Here is an 18,554-nt window from a genome sequence, read left to right as displayed (position 1 = left end):
AGAATCAAATAGATGCAATAAAAAATGATAAAGGGGATATCACCACCGATCCCACAGAAATACAAACTACCATCAGAGAATATTACAAACACCTCTACGCAAATAAACTAGAAAATCTAGAAGAAATGGATAAATTCCTCGACACATACACCCTCCCAAGACTAAACCAGGAAGAAGTTGAATCTCTGAATAGACCAGTAACAGGAGCTGAAATTGTGGCAATAATCAATAGCTTACCAACCAAAAAAAGTCCAGGACCAGATGGGTTCACAGCCGAATTCTACCAGAGGTACAAGGAGGAACTGGTACCATTCCTTCTGAAACTATTCCAATCAATAGAAAAAGAGGGAATCCTCCCTAACTCATTTTATGAGGCCAGCATCATCCTGATACCAAAGCCTGGCAGAGACACAACAAAAAAAGAGAATTTTAGACCAATATCCTTGATGAACATTGATGCAAAAATCCTCAATAAAATACTGGCAAACAGAATCCAGCAGCACATCAAAAAGCTTATCCACCATGATCAAATGGGCTTCATCCCTGGGATGCAAGGCTGGTTCAATATACGCAAATCAATAAATGTAATCCAGCATATAAACAGAACCAAAGACAAAAACCACATGATTATCTCAATAGATGCAGAAAAGGCCTTTGACAAAATTCAACAACCCTTCATGCTAAAAACTTTCAATAAATTAGGTATTGATGGGACGTATCTCAAAATAATAAGAGCTATTTATGACAAACCCACAGCCAATATCATACTGAATGGGCAAAAACTGGAAGCATTCCCTTTGAAAACTGGCACAAGACAGGGATGCCCTCTCTCACCACTTCTATTCAACATAGTGTTGGAAGTTCTGGCCAGGGCAATTAGGCAAGAGAAGGAAATCAAGGGTATTCAATTAGGAAAAGAGGAAGTCAAATTGTCCCTGTTTGAAGATGACATGATAGTATATCTAGAAAACCCCATTGTCTCAGCCCAAAATCTCCTTAAGCTGATAAGCAACTTCAGCAAAGTCTCAGGATACAAAATCAATGTACAAAAATCACAAGCATTCTTATACATCAATAACAGACAAACAGAGAGCCAAATCATGAGTGAACTCCCATTCACAATTGCTTCAAAGAGAATAAAATACCTAGGAATCCAACTTACAAGGGATGTGAAGGACCTCTTTAAGGAGAACTACAAACCACTGATCAAGGAAATAAAAGAGGATACAAACAAATGGAAGAACATTCCATGCTCATGGGTAGGAAGAATCAATATCATGAAAATGGCCATCCTTCCCAAGGTAATTTACAGATTCAATGCCATCCCCATCAAGTTACCAATGACTTTCTTCACAGAATTGGAAAAAACTACTTTAAAGTTCATATGGAACCAAAAAAGAGCCCGCATCACCAAGTCAATCCTAAGCCAAAAGAACAAAGCTGGAGGCATCACGCTACCTGACTTCAAACTATACTACAAGGCTACAGTAACCAAAACAGCATGGTACTGGTACCAAAACAGAGATATAGATCAATGGAACAGAACAGAGCCGTCAGAAATAATGCCACTTATCTACAACTATCTGATCTTTGACAAACCTGAGAAAAACAAGAAATGGGGAAAGGATTCCCTATTTAATAAATGGTGCTGGGAAAACTGGCTAGCCATATGTAGAAAGCTGAAACTGGATCCCTTCCTTACACCTTATACAAAAATCAATTCAAGATGGATTAAAGACTTAAACGTTAGACCTAAAACCATAAAAACCCTAGAAGAAAACCTAGGCAATACCATTCAGGACATAGGCATGGGCAAGGACTTCATGTCTAAAACACCCAAAGCAATGGCAACAAAAGCCAAAATTGACAAATGGGATCTAATTAAACTAAAGAGCTTCTGCACAGCAAAGGAAACTACCATCAGAGTGAACAGGCAACCTACAAAATGGGAGAAAATTTTCGCAACCTACTCATCTGACAAAGGGCTAATATCCAGAATCTACAAAGAACTCCAACAAATTTACAAAACAAACAAACAAACAAACAACCCCATCAAAAAGTGGGTGAAGGACATGAACAGACACTTCTCAAAAGAAGACATTTATGCAGCCAAAAAACACATGAAAAAATGCTCACCATCACTGGCCATCAGAGAAATGCAAATGAAACCACAATGAGATACCATCTCACACCAGTTAGAATGGCAATCATTAAAAAGTCAGGAAACAACAGGTGCTGGAGAGGATGTGGAGAAATAGGAACACTTTTACACTGTTGGTGGGACTGTAAACTAGTTCAACCCTTGTGGAAGTCAGTGTGGCAATTCCTCAGGGATCTAGAACTAGAAATTCCATTTGACCCAGCCATCCCATTACTGGGTATATACCCAAAGGACTATAAATCATGCTGCTATAAAGACACATGCACACGTATGTTTATTGCGGCATTATTCACAATAGCAAAGACTTGGAACCAACCCAAATATCCAACAATGATAGACTGGATTAAGAAAATGTGGCACATATACACCATGGAATACTATGCAGCCATAAAAAATGATGAGTTCATGTCCTTTGTAGGGACATGGATGAAATTGGAAACCATCATTCTCAGTAAACTATCGCAAGAACAAAAAACCAAACACCGCATATTCTCACTCATAGGTGGGAATTGAACAATGAGAACACATGGACACAGGAAGGGGAACATCACACTTCGGGGACTGTTGTGGGGTGGGGGGAGGGGGGAGGGATAGCATTGGGAGATATACCTAATGCTAGATGATGAGTTGGTGGGTGCAGCGCACCAGCATGGCACATGTATACATATGTAACTTACCTGCACGTTGCGCACATGTACCATAGAGCCTAAAGTATAATAATAATAATAATAAAAAGAAAAAAAAAAAAAGAAACCATGAGAGGGGAGGTGTCAGTGCTGAGGTGCCTGATTTGAGGGTACACTAATTTGCAGTTTGTCCAGCCCCCTCCCTGGCATTTTTATCCACCCTTCTCTTTACCTCCTTTCATCCCTGCCTCCTTCTCAGGGCAGGCTTCCAGGCCTGTGGTGTCTCTCCTGCTCTGTCTCCATCAGAAACAGAGCAGTAGGGAGATTATCTGATAATGAAGTTTCCTCCTCATACTCAGTTATCTGGTTCCCCTTAGCAATTCTTCTGCATCATTAGAATGTTCTGTTTTATTTCTGCCCTACAGTAGGAACCCAGCCATTTGTGAGGCCAAGGAGATTGACCTCATTCTGTTGAAGCAGGATTATATTTAACACATGTATTCAAATAGCATCATCAATTTAAGAACAAGTCAATCCATTCTTCAGAATTATAGAAATGCATGTCTCTCAGCTGTCAGCAATGGGCTTCAGATCCCTAGAGTGATGAACTTGTAAAGGCGGGGTCAGCCACATGAAGATGTTTCTTTACAGTTAGTGACTATTCACTGGGTTTCCCCTGCTGAGATCCAACTTCCATGAGACTGTTTATTGTTGTTGTTGTTTTCTGTCTTTCCATTGCCCAGAACACTGCCTGGCACTAAGGACAGACTTAATACATGTTTGATAAATATGTGAGTTCACCTACATTGGAATCCCAAAAAGAGGTACAGATCTGAAGTCAAGTTAATAATTTTTTTAAAAATTCTGGATATTTTGTGTTTGAGATTCCAAGTTCATTCAATACAAGATATTAAGTATGAAGTTTTGCCTTTGGATTTGGTTAGCAGGAGAAGGATATGGATATGAAAATACAAATGTATCACACATACCTCCCCATGGCCCAGAGACTTGAGAGCCCAGCTGGTCTCTGCAGCTCCCAATCACGGCCTCTGTTCACTCATTTATGGTCTGATTCCTATGGATCCATATATGCTGGATCCCATGGGTTCATGTGGAGAAAGTGGAGAGAAGGTGATGGGCTTTCCTAGTCCTGCTTAAAAAAACCACAGGAAGCAAGTTGATGATGAAGCAAATTTTGGGGGCAAAATCTCTCAAGAGCAAATAAACTGCAGAATATGGGTGAGTTGGGAAAACTTCTGGCAATATTTATATAACTAAGAAGCTTTACATTACCTATCCTTCAACAAAATATTAATTCTAGAGCTTCCAATAAGCCATATGATCAGTGCAATTGAAACATTAAACTCATCAGTCCCAAGTCCCATAACAGACTTTGATGGAGAAATTCTTGAAGGAAGAAGGATGGGTTTGTGAGCTCTGTGTCCACAGAAGAGATATTTCTGCACTAGGAGGGCTGGGTAAAGCCATTAAATAGTTATGAATATAGGTGCCCATCTGGACTTTTTTCTAATCCAATATGCAATGCTGTGAGTTCTGCGTCTGCAAATAGTAGCATTCATTGTACTTCCTCCAGTCTCCCACTTATTACAATAAATTAATGTTAAACACGAATGATTAAAAGACAAATCTATTAATGTGAGAGTCCTTGGAATCTGTTGCTTTAATGCACAAGAATTATGGAACACTTCAGATGCATATATTTGTTAATTTATGTACCAATGATATAATACTGCTTCATTGATCTGTTCTAAAAATCACCTAGCAAGGGAGTAAGTTGATGGGTAAAATGGGTTGAAAAATTAAACAAGATGAACCATACTGATGATAGTCAAAGTTGGCTGATTGGTGTAAACAATTCATCAGAAAATTATCCGTATATTTGTATGACTCAAAAGTTTCTATGCTAGCCAGTGAAAATGTCCTTGTTTGTGATGAGATGTTTATGTTCTGCTTTTAACAGGTGTACAATGTGGACAAAATGTAAGCTTACACTTTGACTTCAAGTAGAAGCCCATCTTCTCCCAACAGGCAAAGGAGAAGCTGGTGTGGAGAACATGGAAAACACAGGAGCTCAGGGTTTCCCAGGACAGAGAAGTGAGTGAGCCTGGAGCCCTAAAAGCAAGGGCAGGGGCTGTGAGTTGGGCTGTGGGGGTGTTCTGGGCCACAATGTGAAGGACATGCTGCTGAGGCCTCAGGGTTCAGGTTTTGTAATAACAATGAGGAGTTACTTAAGGGGCTTACACCAGGGAGTGCCCTGCCTGTCCCATCTGAATGAGAGGGATCTCTGAATGCCTTGAGGAGAGAGTGTCTGAGAAAAGTGAGTGATCCTGATTCTAGATTTTTCACTAAAGCACCTTGTGAGTCTAGAAATTCAGGGGCCATTTGCACAGTGAGCACAAGAGTAGATGTGGCTACACTGAGAAGTGGTGGTCTCTGCCTTTGTCTCCTCAGACATCCAACTCATTTGCAAGAGAACTTTGCAGGTAAAATACATACTGATCTTTCTAATAGACTGAAAACACCTAGTAAAAAAAATACAGATAGTAATATCACAATACAATTTGTATAACAGCTAGAACAAATTCTTGACCAAAAAATATGATGCAACTATGCAGAAAATGATGTTTTACTTAGGGAGATAATGGCTAATTTCATAAAATAGTGAAATATGTCACACTGTTCACTGGTAAAGGTAAGTCTAGCAAATCTATTAGTTTTCCTGTATCACAAAATTGAGTCAAATCGCTGTAAAACATATGAAACCATTGTAACCATAACTTTTGTTGCATTGCTGCCTTTTTTTTTTTTTTTTTTTTTAGACGGAGTCTCGTTTGTCGCCCCGGCTGGAGTGCAGTGGCCCAATCTCGGCTCACTGCAAGCTCCACCTCCCGGGTTCCTAGGTTCATGTCATTCTCTTGTGTCAGCCTCCCGAGTAGCTGGGTCTACAGGCACCTGCCACCATGCCCAGCTAATATTTTGTATTTCTAGTAGAGATGGGGTTTCACCGCGTTAGCCAGGATGGTCTTGACCTACTGACCTCGTGATCTGCCCGCCTTGGCCTCCCAAAGGAATTGCTGCCTTTAACATGTCATTGATCCTTTATTTTTCCTGGAAATTTTTCATTATTCACCATCTTTTTGAACAGCCTCTAGCTGCCCTTCAACCCAGCTCCTCAGCTGACCCCTTCCATGATGCCCACTCTGATGACATATGTGGGCAAATAGATTTTTCTAAAATGCCCTGTTGGGGTGCTGACACCTATAAAAGTTATGTATGTACAGGTCTGCACATCCCACAGACCAAGACTACTTCTGGGAGTGAGAAATCATAGTAATAATGCATAGCATGATAGAAGCAGTGTCTGGGAATCAGACCATGGATATGTGAATACAGACAGTGACTAAAGAGCTACAGAGACCAGCTGGGTTCTTAAGTCTCTGAGGTTTGGGGAAGTGTGTGTCCTGGGACCAGCATCAGATATTGTGGGGTTGCCCTGTGGTTCCTACACAGCTACTCAGTAAGGACCATACACTCCAAGAAATCCAGGCCTGGGGGCTGGGTCCTATGTTCACTGATGGGGACTTGGCAACTGTGTCCCCTCTGGCCTGGCAGAGTTCCCTGAGCAGTGACCTGTGTATGGTCTCAACCGGTGCTTCCTTCCAGGGCCTTGCAAAAAGAAAAGCAAACCTTCCTCCTGCTCAGCCTTCAGAGCGAGCTGAGCTGCATCCCCAGGTCTCAAGGAGGGGCTGGGCAGTCCCTGGGTGGAAGCATATTTGCATGAGCAGCCACTCCTCTGCAGAGGGTGAGAAAAAAAGGAGGCCTGGGGCAGTCCAGTCCCACTGCGGGGTAAGAGGCTGTGTCCACCATGGCCTGGACTCCTCTCCTCCTCCTGCTCCTCTGTCACTGCACAGGTAGGAATAGATTTCAGAGACCAAGGTCAGCCACCTAGTCTCATTCTGACTCTTCTGGCAAAGATCCCTGAAAAACTACCCTGGTTTCTGCCTTAGCACCCATTAATGTGTGTGGTTGCAGGTTCCCTCTCCCAGTCTATGCTGACTCAGCCAGCCTCCCTCTCTGCATCTCCTGGAGCATCAGCCAGTCTCACCTGCACCTTGCGCAGTGACATCAATGTTGGTACCTACAGGATATACTGGTGCCAGCAGAAGCCAGGGAGTCCTCCCCAGTATCTCCTGAGGTACAAATCAGACTCAGATAAGCACCAGGGCTCTGGAGTCCCCAGCCGCTTCTCTGGATCCAAAGATGCTTCGGCCAATGCACGGACTTTACCCATCTCTGGGCTCCAGTCTGAGGATGAGGCTGACTATTACTGTATGATTTGGCACAGCAGCACTTCTCACAGTGACACACACAGATGGGGAACTGGGACAAAAACCTCACCCCGCTCTGGGTCTTGCTCTGTAACAATTTTTAAATTTTAAAATAACTGGCCTGGGCACAAACTACATTTGGAAGTACTTTCTAGTTGTAAAAGGCTCTTCTCTCAATTTCCCATCCATTCTTCTGAAGTCTCAGTAAAACAAAACAAAACCAAAGCACCTGATGACCCTGAAGTGTTGGCTGCCTGTCCATATGTGCTAACACCAGTGCCTGTGGAGCTGGACTTTTGTTCTTGAAAGAAGCAAAATGAGCCTTTCCTAGCTCACATCACGGTCAGAGCCTGGGGACATCGTAGCAGGTGAACAGTCCCCTGCAGCATGGACTCTGCTCTTCCAGCGAACAAGCAGAGACCTCCCCTTCCATCCCCAGTAGTCTGTGCTCAGGGCTGTCTGAGGCTTACTGTGTCCCAGGAACAAGGCACTCAAATACGAAATGCTGCATGAGGACGCAGGTCATGGAGTTCCAGATGTAGTGCTGACCTGGCTCAGTCCTGGGAACCTGCATTTCAGTGGCAATGTCAGGAGATGGGGTTAGGTCTGAGGGTAACTGGGGGCCTGAGACCAGTAAACCTCTATGTAGAACATGAGAGGAGAGTCAAGGGGAGGCTCCACCACGGCTGAGACAAGGCTGAGGCTGCTCCTTGTCCACGTGGGAAGTAGGTCCCACGGATTTGACTTTCCTGCAGCTCATCCCACTGAGAACCATGGGGACTGCTGAGGGTGGGTTTCCTGATCCCTCAGGGTCTGTGTTCTCTTCTCCTCTCTTACACCATTGGAGCTTCTCACTGAATCAGGGTCTAGTGGTGAGTCTGTGGAATATCTAGGTACAGAAACTGCCCAATATTTGCTTCAAGTGACTCCTCCTTGTGAAAGTCTTGAGGAGGCCCCCATCTCAAGGTCACCTTTTTCTGCATGGGGAGCAGCAGAAACATTGGGCATTCCCATGGAAATGACTACGGAGGCCTCCCAGGGAGGACCCCTAAGTTTATGAACTAGGACAGCAGTGATGGCCCCTCAGGGGTCCCAGCCTGATTATCCTGCTCTGGATTTATCCACACAGCCTCCTGGACCACCTCCGGGCTCCAGCCTGAGGACCAGGCTGGTTATCAGTGTCACACAGCTGCATCCTGACTCCATGTCACGAAGGGTTCCTGTTCCGTAGGGAAATGAGAGAAAGATCTGCCCCACTTCTCTGTCTCCGCATCCCTCCTTTATCCCTGCCTGTGACCAACACCAGTTCATGTCAAGACTTCTGCTGTCACTGGTGTTACTGAAAGCAGAGCAAGGGTTCAGTGACAATAACTCCTTTCCTTACTGGTCTCCCCAATGGGAAGAGAATAAGTTTGTTTCAAGAAGCAAAATAAGCTGCCCACACATGGGTGAGGATGAGGTGCAAATGACAAGAAAGAATCCAGCCTGGCTGGGCATGGTGGCTCATGCCTGTAATCCCAGCACTTTGGGAGGCCGAGGTGGGTGGATCACCTGAGGTCAGGAATTCAAGACCACCCTAGCCAACATGGTGAAACCTTGTCTCTACTAAAAATACAAAAATTAGTTAGGCGTGGTGGCTGGCACCTGTAATCCCAGGTACTGGAGAGACTGAGGCAGGAGAATTGCTTGAACCAGGGAGGCGGAGGTTGTGGTGAGCTGAGGTCATGACACTGACACTGCACTCCAGCCTGGGCAACAGAGAGAGAGACTCGGTCTAAAAAAAAAAAAAAAAAAAAAGAAAAAAAGAAAAAAGGAAAAGAAAGAATCTAGCCAGTGTGACCCAGAAGTCCAGGAGCCTTCGGCCTGGTCCCACAAGTGTCCCCTCCTTTTGGTGCAGGTATGCTGGCCATTTCCTGAGCTCTGAAACTGTGGGAGCGATGACAAGAAAGGAGAATCCAGCCTGTGTGACCCACAGACCCATATGTGAGAGAGGAAGTCTGATGCTTAAGAAAACATGGGCTCAGCATTCTGAAAGGTCTGGATTTGGCTTGGGCTAGAGCTGGTGTAGAAGAGAAGCAAGAGAGATGCTCAGCCTTGGGTGGCTCAGGCCCAGCTGTCCTGTCAAGGGGCTGAGCTCTCTGCAACATGAATATCCTGCAGAGCCATCCTTGGGAGGCTGTGATCTCAGTAGGATGCAAAAATGCTAATGGAAGTGAGCAGGGGATGGTTTATGGGGGAATGAGGAGACAGGTGTGGGGTCAGATGTGGCAAGGAGGGTGCAGCCTGAAGAGGAGGCTGTCCATTGTGACTCATAGGAGGAGGAGGAGGCCCAGGGCCTAGAGCAGTGATAAAAGGAAGACCTGTAAGGACCTGGGCCCTCAAGACACACAGGGACTGGGGTTTTGGTCTGTCTCTGAGGATACCTGAGGAGGATCACATAAAAAATCCATAGTCAGTGTCCTCTGTCCAAGGTTCACTGTCCCAGCTGTTGTCCCTCACGGATCCTCTGGGCATCCAGATCCTGTAGTTTTGGACCTGTTCTCTCTGCCCTCAACCTAAGAGCTGATGGGGCAACCACCAGGAAGTGCATCCATGGGCAAGGAGGGGGCTGTGGGCAGCCTTGTCCTGTATGTGAGACACTGCTCAGCCTCAGTGACCCCCTGTTCATTAAAGTGGGAGGAAAGGAAAACAAAATTCACTGTGAACATCTATGCATCATCAAAGAAAAAGCAATGAGAAGAAAATAGGGAGTGAAGCACAGCTCTAATAGTTTATTTCTACCTGGAAATAAATAAAACTTAATATGCCTGATGTGTTATGTAAATATAAAAAACATATTTTAAAAACTATAAAAATTATGTAAAGGCACATGGCTTACACTAAAAGGAACATTTAAAAACACAACACCCTTGAAATGCGATCCCAAAACACAGCATACATTTTATTTCAGTTCCATATATGGACTGGTTTTATTTAAATGTCTGTATTAGATTTCACTATTGCATTGTTAAGAGAGGGCTCCTCAGACGCCTGGGGCAATTAAGGCCCACTGGGACCACCAGCTAGGTCAGCTGCAGTGATTGCCCCATGCTGTGTACACTGCCACATACCAGGCACCGTTCTAAGTGCTTAGTCGGACTCAACTCACTCACCTGCCCTAGGAGGTGACCAGGAAGATGTCATTGATCTGTTTTATAGATAAGGAAACAGATATGCTGAGTGACACTCCTGAGACTGTCAAGCTTGTAAATGGGGCAGCTGGGTTTTGACCCTCAGTCTGGCTTCAGAGCACAGGCCCTGACCATGACATGGCCCTGCCCCTCTGTCAAGGGGAGGCCTGACCATTGGGACCAGCTGTGCACCCAGGTGGCACCTTCCCTGGGTAGCTTGGAGGATCACAGCCCCTCTGTTCAGGTGGTGGGACTGGGCTAGCCCATGCTGGTCTCCTGCTCCCAACACTAAACCTGGCTGTCTTCCAGAAAGAGGACAGAGCTCAGACACTGAGAGCTTGGGCAGGCAAATGGGAAATGACAGGAGGCTGCACGGTGCACCTCTGTGCCAGGGGTCTGACAGCCAGGCTGCGGGGAGGGGACCTTTCCATCCTGCTCTTGAGGTGCACACAGCACCAGAGGGTGAGCCCAGGGGCCAAGTCACCACAGCACCCATGTGCAGGGAGAGTCTCGATGGTGGCGGGGGCCGCTGACCAGGACGGTCCTCCTCAAAAAAGTTTTACAAAATAACCCTTTGCATAAAATAAGCATTGTATTTTTCTCTATTGAGGTGTAATTGACATAAATTGCACCCATTTAAAAAGTATAATTTGGTACCTTTTGACATGTTTGTACCTGTGAACCTCTGACCACAGTCGAGGTGATTACCCCCAAAAGGCTCCCCGTGCCCTTCCCTGCCCCTGGGCAACCATTCTTCTGTACTGTCACTGTAGATTAGTTTGCATCTTGTGGAATTTAATCTAAATAGAATCATACGGTATATACTCCTTTTTGTCTAACTTCTTTCACTCAGCATAATCATTCTGATATTTATCCATGTCTAAAATCCTTTGATATTCATCCATGATACACATCCATGTTGCATGTGTCAAAAGTCAATTCCACTGTATTGATATAACACAGCCTGTTTATCCATTCACATGTGGACGGACTTCCAGGTCATTTCCAGTTTTTGCTTATAAGAATAAAGCTGCTATAAACCTTTGTATACAAATCTTTGTCTGGAGAAATGCTTCCACTTATCTTGGGTAAATATCTAGGAGGGGAATGACTGTGTCATATGGTAGGTTCATATTTAACTCTTTAAGAAACTACCAAACTATTTTCCAAAGTGGTTGCATCATGTTATATTCCCACCAACAGCATATAAGAGTTCCAGTTCCTCCACATCCTTGCTAACACTTGATACTTTCTGTTTTAAATTATAGCCATCCTAGTGGGTGTGAAATATTATCTCACTGAGGTTCCATTTTGCATTTCCATAATGACTAAAGATGTGGAGCATCTATTCATGTGCCTGTTTGCTGACAAAATGTCTTCTTTGGTGAACCATCTGTTCAATTATTTTGCCCAATTTGTGAATAGGTCTTTTTCTTATTATTGAGTTTTGAGAGTTATTTGTATATTTAGGATATAAGTCTTTAAACAGATACATGATTTGCAAATAGTTTCTCCTGATTTGTTGTTTGTGTATTCTCTTGAAAGTGTCCTTCAGAGGCCAGGCACGGTGACTCATGCCTGTAATCCCAGCACTCTGGGAAGCTGAGGTGGGTGGATCACTTGGGGTCAGGAGTTCAAGAGCAGCCTGGCCAACATGGTGAAACCCCATCTCTACTAAAAATACAAAAAAATTAGCCAGATGTGGTGGTGTGCACCTGTAATCCCAGCTACTCAGGAAGCTGAGGCAGGAGAATCGCTTGAACCCGGGAGGCAGGGAGGTTGCAGGGGCCGGCTGTGGCCAGAGGCCAGGGACAGAGGCCAGGTCTGAGGCTGGCCCTCAGTGAGGAGTAAAGGGGATGGACTGGGAGACAGGGTGCAGGTTTGACACTGATTTTGCCTTTGGGGATGGGTAGAGGGAAGAGGCTGGCACTCTGGGCTTGGATGTCGGGTACGGAGGACGTGACACTAGCAGACGGGCTGGATCTGGAGGCCCAAGGTGTGCAGTGTGGGGAGCTGTGTGTGCAGGAGAGATGCGGGGCACTAGGGAGCCTGAACCCCTGCTCCACTGCACAGGCCTGGCACACGGGCAGAGAGGAGGCAGTCACCATTCCCTGATCTGCTGGGACCTGGGAGGCAGAGCAGAGCTGGTGACAGGCCAGGCTGGGGCCTTGGAATGACATCTGGCATGTGGCAGTGGAGGGGGGACACGTAACTGGGGACTGTGGACTCCCAGCTGGAATCCACCTCCACCTTCCACATCCACGCACTGCCTTTTGGTCTTTACTGAGCACCTGCTGTGTGCAGGGGCTGCTCTAGCCCCTGGGACCACCAAGGGCCAGCTCTCCACAACCCCAGCCCTGCACTCAGCCCCCACCCACTTCCTCCAGAACCCCACACCCCACACACTGAGGACTCTAGGCGTTTTCCCACTCTTGAAGGCACTGAGCTGGGAACACCACCTCTGGCTACCAGCCGTGGACTGCAGATGAGGCCTACAGTGACCAGGAAGGGTGGAGCTGCCCAAGGTCATACAGCAAGCCGGTACTGCACAAGCTAATCCCACAGCTGCCCAGCCTTGGGGAATGGGGGACTTCTGGCATGTCCCCCAGCTGGCCTCATATGGGCCCTGGCAGAAGGCAAATAAAGGCAACATCTCAACAAGGTTGTGATAGCCAGGGATCCAGGCAAGGGGACAATCCAGGAAGGCTCCCAGGAGGAGGTGAGGGGCCTGGAGCCCACCCTGGCCTGAGCCCCTCCTCAGCACTCCAGCCTGCCTAGCCCTACCCCCTTCCTCTACGGGCCCCTCACCCAGTCTCAGCCTTGGCCTGACATTTCCCGTGACATTTGCTACAAAGAAATAGAGTCATAAATCCAAAGGTTAAATTTGCACATCGCCTCAAACTGCTGGGAGAAGCAGTGGTCCCTCCACCTACTGGGCGCCCCGTGGGTGCGGAGTTTGTGTGGCAGGGTCTACCCATCCCAGGGCCCTTGCTGGAGGCCCACAGTTCTCCTCCTCTGGTCCTCCAAGGCACTTCAACCACTGTTTCCCAAAACAGGTTCCTGGGCACACCAGGCCCTGAGGTACATCACATAGGGTGCCTTTCAGAGAAGGTGCTGCCCACCCCTCTCTAAAACAGAGCCCAAGAAACCCTGCGGAAAAGGAGCACTATCAGCACCATTTACTCCAGCAGGTCCCACATTTGACCACAAAGCCCTATGTGATACCCACCAACATCCCACAGAATTTCAACTCCATGGACCATGACCTGTGACAGCCAGCTAAGAATGCCAGGGTGCCGACTGAAGAGCCGAGAGGCACTCGGGGACCCAGGGCAGGCTGGGTCAGCGCCTGACACTCCACTCCCAGATCGGCCTGGCTCCATGTGCCAGGGCCCTGAATGGGGCTTACCGCCTGCCAGGCCTGTGGAGACCTACATGGGGACACTGGCCTGTGCCCACTCAGCACCTCCTAAGGCCACTCTCGAGATGTGCCAACAGCCCTGCCTTTCTTCTCCACCTCCTGGATCTGGCTGCCGTGGGTTGCCTCCATCGGACAGGACACAGCTGCGGAACAGTGCCAGCATCACCCCATGCCCCGCTGCCCCGCTGCCCCGCAGGCCATAGTGGGCAAGACCAGAGGCTGTGTGAAAGAGGCAGCGGAGAGGCGGCCCCAAGGTACCCACTGCGCAAATGGCCACCCAGACTCTACTCACTCACCATCACCCACCCGGCCAGCCCACGGTTGTCAAAGGCCTCAGCGGGCTAGGAGGGGCGGGATCTGGACCTGCTGCTGAGTCCCCTGAAATCAGCCCAAGTGTCAGGGGAGGGGCACGTGACCGATCAGCCCCCAAACCTGGTGGGTACCAGCTGAGGACATGGTGGGGTGGGTGTGCAGAGCTGCATCTCCCAGCGCCCAGCTCCACGGCTGCAGGCAGAGCAGGAGGCCGGTGCAGGTTTGGATAAATAAATGATGGTGCATTCTCAGGAAGGGATTCCACACACACCAGAAAACCCATGATGCACAAGAATAGTTCCCGATGTGCAAAATGTTTAAAATACAGCGATAAAAGAAGAAACGGCAGCACACAACACCTGGTGTGGGGGAACCCAGCTGGGCCCCAGGGACAGTGCAGGGAGATTTGCAGGGTGGGGCAGCATGCCCGCCACTCCGATCAGGCTTCCCCGGGCCACTCTGTGACCTCCCATCCTTTAAAGCATTTAATCTTAAGAGACGAACGATGCCAAGGATCACACCCCTTGATTTGCCTGGCTCAGAAGAGAATCTGACAGGCTAGGAACGAACGAGTGAATGAATGAACAAATGAGAAAGTGAACGGATGGTTGGGGCAAATACAGCATCTGGGATCTGGCTTTGAGGAGGGTGCCTGTGACCTTGGCCTGGGTGCAGCTAGGCCACAGAGCAGGGACACTGAGGGGTGCAGAGAGGTCCCCAAGAGGGCATCTGCACAGCTGCAGAGGCAGCAGGCAGCCAGGCCGGCTCCTGCAGACCCCGAGGCCCAGGCCCTGGGTGGCTGCAGAGGGTCAGGCATGCCAGCCTGGGGGTCAGAGGTCAGGCTTACCAGAATGGGGGTGGGATAGCATGAACCTCATTGAGCAGACAGTAGCCAAGTGTCAGGAGCCCTCACTAACCCTCTGCCCGGGCCGGGCGGGGCGCCTGGCTCACACACGCATTTGTTCATTTCCAGGTCATCCTGGAACTCCCCGTGTGCTTCCTGCTCTTGACCCCTTTCCCAGGTGCACAGACCGAGGCTCCCGGTGAGAGGTTCCAGGCCACAGGCCCAGGACAGCAGGAGGGCTCCTCTGCCTCCTGCCCGTCCTGTCCTCACCAGCTGGACCCTCCTGGTGCTGCACCGGCTGCACAGGGCCGTCCGTGCCACAAAGCATGAATTCAAGGCTGGGGCAGGGACGAGGAGAGGGCAATGCTACAAGGCTGCACTGTCCCTGGGCAGAGGGAGGGGGAGGGCACAGTCCCACACGCCCTGGCCCTCACAGCCCGCCTGTCACTCACAGCAACAGCAAACAAACCCTAGCCCCTCCACAGGCTGTGGACCAGTCCCCAGCCTCCCAGAACAGCAGGACCTTCCCCCACCTTCCAGGGCCCCAGCCCCTGTCGGGGTGTCCTCCATAGATCCTCCACAAGCCTCTGGCTTTCAGAGGCCTGCTGGGCCAGGCCCTCCCTCAGCCTCTCCCCTGCTTCTCACTCCATGCAAACCTACATTTCTGCCAGTCCCAGTGGAAAGACCCTGGCAAAGGGAAACTGAGGCTCAGGGGTTCCACAGCCACCCAGGTGAGGAACAGGGGGAGGGCAGGGAGGGAGTGAAGGTACTATGGGAGGGTCTCCCAAGCTGGGCAGCATCCCTGCCCTGTCCCCCCTCCACTCACCTGTGGCCTGAGTTGCCTGACTAGGGGCTTTTACTGTCCCTTCTGCAAATGGATGGGGTGAGGGGCCAGCTGGCCGTGCAAAGGTCCCAGGAGGACTCTGCTGAGTGGGGGTGTGGGGAGGTGTTCTGGGCATTCTGAGGCAGAAACACCGGAGTCAGAACTCCACAGGGAAAGCCGGGCCAATTCCGCCCAGCCTCAGCCTGGAAGTGCCCCGATAATCCCTGATGACTGGCCCATGTTGTAGGTGAGGAAGACTGAGGCAGAGAGGTGACCTGTCACACCCAAGGTCACACCGCCAGCAGGTGGCTGAGCCAGGACCCAAATCCAGGTCACGGTTCTGCCACGGCAGGCCCTGCACGTGCCCCTCTGTCAGGTAGGGTCTAGGTGCTGATGGCCACCTATTCCCACCCCCGGCATGGGAGCTCACTTCCTCCTCACCTCAGTAGAGCAGAACAGGGAACAGTACCGCCTTTATAGATGGGAAGACTGAGGCTTAGAAAAAGAGACTGGCCAGCCCCCCTGCTTCAGCTGCCCCTCTGCTAGTATGTTTCACCCTCACACAACCTACAGGGATAACCTGCTGGTCCCCACTCTATAGATGAGCCACTGGTGGTGGCCAGGGGAGCAGGAGGTGTGGCCTGCCAACACAAGCCCCAGCCCAGGACCCTTGCCACAGTGCCAGTGGGCCACCCTTGCCCATCATGTAGCATGGCATCCATCTGCTCAGCACCCTACACAACACCGGAGGTAGGGAAGCCCACCATGGAACCCCTCACCAAGAAGGTCCTCACCATGGAGAAACTGAGGCACTGGAGGCAGGGCCTCTGCAGTCATGCTGGGTCACATGCTCCAGTCAGCCAAGCTGCAGCGGCCACCAAGGGTGCCCAGGGTCTGGCCTGTCGGTCACAGTGTTGACCTCATGGCCTGAAATGGGTCTTCCCTGCCCAGGCAGGTTCCAGCCCACCATCATCTATCACTGCCTCAGCCCTGGTGGGTGGGGAGTGGCTGGGAGACCCTGCCCCTCACACCCTGGGCCAGGGGCATTCAATGAGCCCCCAACACACATTCCAGGGCCTCTGCTCCAGATTAGGCCACAGCCTGTCTAGGCACACAAGGGGCACCCACACCCTGGAAGCAAAGAGACATATGCCTATGTGCCCGCAGGCACACATGATCACGTGCACAGACACACGTGCAGACGCATACCAAGTTACACACACGCACACACACACACCCAACGGGGGGACCCCCAGGACACAGAGGCAGGCAGGCAGAGGTGGGGCCCAGGATGTCTTGCCCGTCTGTGGGCCTGGCCTCCCCACTCAACACACGAGCATGTGGGTGCGGGAGTGGGTATTGCGAAAGGGGCCCCAGCATGTGCCACCCGTGGAGACCACAGCAGGCATGCCACGTGCATGCATGTGTGGCTGTGGGCATGCAGGCGGGGGCGAGGACACAGATATGCACTCTCAGAGTCCGTGTGTGCACCCAGTGTTTGTGCATGTGCACACTGGCGCGGCGTTGGCTTGCATGTGCACCAGAGGTGTGCAAGTATGCAGTCCGTGTAGACACGTGCACGTGCAAGGAAACGTGTGCGCAGCTTGCGGCACCATGGACATCAGTAGGGCAGCCTGGGTGGGCACCTGGGGAGCACCCTCCAGGCAGGGCATGCCCAACTCACATGGAACCCACCCTCCCTTGCCCGCACCGCGGGACCTCACACCCAGTGGGGCAGGCGAGTCTCACGAAGGCTGCCAGGGAGGGGTTGCTGATTGCCCCACCGCCCCTGATTCCCCCAGCCAAGCCTCTCAATGTCCCTCGGGCTGCGGATGACTGGGCATTGCTGCCTCCTCTCACCGCCCGCCCTGGAGGCAGCGTTGGGCAACCTTGTCCCCCACGCTCTCTACTGCCGCCAACGCCCCCATTCATCCCCCTGAGGCCTGACCTCGGAAAAACGGGAGGTTCTGAGCCCAGTCCGCGAGGCAGGGGCGGAGGCGGCCCGATATCCCCACCTACTCTCGGTACCCGCTCATTAACCCCTTCGTGGCCGCGGCGCCGAGGCCGGAACCCGCCCTTCCAGCCCGCGGCCCCCACCCCGGACCTGGCCCAGCCTCGGGGATCCCCGGACCGCCACCCCCGGCCCCGCCATCGCCGTCAACTTACCCGGGAAGCGGCAACTTTTCCTGCTGCCTCCCGCTCCGCCCTCCCGGGGCCGGGACGCCCTTGGCCCCAGCTTGGTGCGGCACTGCGGTGGCCCTCCCGGCCGCCCGGTTACGCTTCCCCAGCCTTGGAAGCCCTGGACGGGCCCTGCGGCTCCGAGGAGGGGCGAACCGCCCCGCTCTGCGCCCCGCCGCCTGCTGGGCTCGGGCGCCGCGTGGACACTCACCTCTAGTGGACGCCCTCTTCGTCATAGGGGTCAGGCGGGGCGGGTCGGGGACCGCAAGTCGCTTCGGGTCGGGCGAAGGTTTCCTGCCCAGACCTGGGCCCGCATCCAGGCGCAGCCGCTCCCTGGGCCCGGCCGCGGGTCTAGGCTCCGCGCGCTCTGCTCCGCCCGGCTCGGGCGGGGCTCCAGCCGCGGGCGCGCAGGGCGCGCAGGGCGCGGGCGGCGGCGGCGCAGACCGGGAGGATGAATGGGATCAGGTGGTTTGACGCGAGGAATCCGCCTGGTTCCCCCACAGCCGGGGCGGGCCGGGCCCTCACCTGGGCGCAGGCACCGGCCCGGGCGGGGGCTGGGGGGCGCGGGCGGCGCTGCTGGCCGGGGGCGTAGGCTGGGCAGCAGGAGGTGCTCAGCCCGCCCGGCCCCAGACAAAGCCGCGCATTCCTGAAGAGGAGGCAGCCCCTGCAG

This window comes from Pongo pygmaeus, chromosome 23, assembly GCF_028885625.2.
Source record: "Pongo pygmaeus isolate AG05252 chromosome 23, NHGRI_mPonPyg2-v2.0_pri, whole genome shotgun sequence".
Lineage (NCBI taxonomy): Eukaryota > Metazoa > Chordata > Mammalia > Primates > Hominidae > Pongo > Pongo pygmaeus.
Note: the sequence above shows the minus strand (reverse complement) of the source record.